General features: G+C 51.7%; 1 protein-coding gene across 1 annotated transcript in view; it reads left to right on the forward strand.

The window, feature by feature from the left end:
* LOC127750269 (nucleolar and coiled-body phosphoprotein 1-like) overlaps positions 1–2,664 on the forward strand; it is a 102,011-nt gene that overhangs the window by 927 nt on the left and 98,420 nt on the right. The window lies entirely within an intron of this gene.

Raw genomic sequence — 2,664 nt, forward strand, 5'->3', positions numbered from 1 at the left:
TATTTTTAAATAGGTGGGACAAAAGACAGGTGGGACAAAAAATATACACCCTGCAAGTGTTGTCTTTTGTTAGATGCAATCGCATCAATTAAAGAGAGTCCATACGTTACTTTTTGCCATCACAAAGTTCGCACACCACCGCATTTACTTTGCCGTCCCTATTCTCAAAATAAGGCCCAAAGCACATGGGGCGAGCCGCTGCTCTCTCACAGCCCGACTCGACCTCGCTCGACAGGCACTGCTTTTGGGAGGGAGGGCCTATGCTTGATATTCAGGGCGCTTCTTCTGGCTGCACCACCGCCACCACCACTGCCGTGGCCGAACGGAATGCATTGTGTGTATGTGTGTGTGTGTGCGCGTGTGCGCGTGTGCGCGTGTGTGAGACCCTTTTGTTCCCTGCGGTACAGTCCGCGCCAGGCCAGCCCGTCAAAGACGGCCGCGGTGACTTATTGTGTGTCGCGGGTGGGTCATGTGCCGAAGTGCAGGTCAAGACGGAAATAAGAAAGTAGAAGAAAGCGGAGCAAGAAAGGTGACGGGCTGGGTCTTGATTTTTCCCTCCCCCTTTTCATTTACTGGCCATTTCCTTTGGCCACATGACATGGAGGTCGGAAGGCTTCACAGGGCTGCCGACCGACCGTTAAGCAAATTAGACTCCGGGACTTGATTTTTTGCCGAGTAGTCGTGGCGGCGCCGCCCTTGCCCCGGGCGCAAAGGGCCAGGCGCACAGTCGGCCTCCATTTAATCAAGCAATCAAATTCATTCTCTCTGGTGATTTTGGTTTCCTTGGCGGCGTGGCGCGGCGGCGTTGCGGGAGGTGGAGGAGCATAAGCCATCCCGCATGTGTTCGTGAGAAAGAGAGACAGAGGGAGGAGGGAGTGGGAGGGGGTAGATTGCGCCGAGCAGTGAGGAGTGAAATGAAATGTGTATGTCTTTCCCGTTGCGCGGATTATATTCGGGCGGAGTAACGACCTTGCGGTGTTGTGTGCACAGGATGGGAAGCACGAAGCTCCCGGGGGCAAAGCCTCGGGCAAAGCCTTGCCGTGCGGTCTCATTGCAACGCTATGGGATATACTAGTTAATCCATGTTTTTCTTACCCTGAAACTCTGATATTGATTTTTCATATCATGTCCTCTAAACATTAACCTTAAGTTCACCGTTGTTTAATCTTTGAATTTCTTTTTTTTTGTTTCAAATTCTTTTATGCGCGGCGTTGTTTTCTTTCTTCTTTTTATGTCGTGCGATTTTACCAGCAAATTTGAACGTTTTGCCTTGTCTAGAGCCCTACTTCTGACTCTGGCTGCTGAAGCTCCTGTTGAAGTCGGCGCCCGCGGGTGGGGTGGGGCGGGGCGTAGCGGATCCCGGTGCGGTGCCGTACGTGCGGCCTGCAATTCGTTAAGGACCCGGCCATTGTTTAGAGAAAATCCTCTGGGAAGTTGTGGCCGGGCCGGCGTGCTGCTCAGCCCCGGCCGGCCGGCCGGCCTTCCCTGCGCGCGATGCGATGTATTGTATTCGCGTATTGAATTGTAAGGGGTGATGCAACGGATTGGCTGTGCCGGTGGCGAACCCAAAGGGCCGGGCAGCGGCGGCAAGGTGCGTGTCTTCCTGAAAATAGTCCGATCAGAAAGCGCGCGCGCGGAACAATGGCAAAAGTTGCGGGAATAAAAGCAGAGACGGGGTTGCATAAGAATGGGAGAATGTGGTGCATTTTCGGAGGAGACAGCTGCTTTCATTAGGAATGGAGGGCGGTGCGGATTATTTCACAGGAACTGCACCAAACTTTTAGAAGGTGTACGATTCTGGGTTTAAGAACTGACTTTTGCCGTATACCTTTTGCAAATACGCCTTTACAGACCCAAACTTATACACTTAATGTCTCAAAGGGCACTCAAGAGTAATTTTTGTGACTTGGAAAGTGAATTAAATTTCAAGCAACACGAAAAGCTCCTCCTTGTACATATTTTCAATGGCACCTTCATCGTTGTTTTGTCAGTGTAGTTATATGCACTTATTGTTTGACCGTTGCGGGATGCGCACTATTTTACCGCCGGTATCTAAAGTGCGAGCCAACCGGTGTTTCTGCGGGAGTGTTGGCCCGTTTGGCCGATAGTGCAACCCGTACTCGTAAAAATTGAAACAAAGGGTCATTTGCATACCGGCTATCCGCGCAGAGTGATAGGGCATTTCTTCTTAGTCTATCGCGAGGGCCGGGCCGCGGTCGCGAGTGCGCGCGAGGCTAGCGCTCGATAAGAGGGTGTCGGACTGCTCCGATTGGGCGCCGCTTTGGCGCGAAACCCGTTAGTGGTCCGCTTTTTTGCATCGCGGCCGTGAGCTTGGCGGTAGTGTCACCGGTGTTGTACGCATGCCCTGTGGGAAAAGAAGTAAAATTCACCGTTATTGTCATTTTAATTTTTGTCAAGTGGAGGAAATGACTTCAAAATCTTGAGGAAGTGAAAGAGAATGAAAAAGACATCGTTTGATATGCGAATGTGAGTGTCTCACGTTTATGTCACGCGCTGATCGGCCGACGACAATGTCGATGGGCTGTAAATGGGTCGGCAGGTGGTCATTTTGCCTGCGCTGCTCTGACACGCCTGACGCGCCTGTCTCTCTCTCTCTCTCTCTCTCTCTCTCTCTCTCTCTCTCTCTCTCTCTCTCTCTCTCTC

Source organism: Frankliniella occidentalis, unplaced genomic scaffold, assembly GCF_000697945.3.
Source record: "Frankliniella occidentalis isolate FOCC.00 unplaced genomic scaffold, Focc_3.1 Scaffold162, whole genome shotgun sequence".
Lineage (NCBI taxonomy): Eukaryota > Metazoa > Arthropoda > Insecta > Thysanoptera > Thripidae > Frankliniella > Frankliniella occidentalis.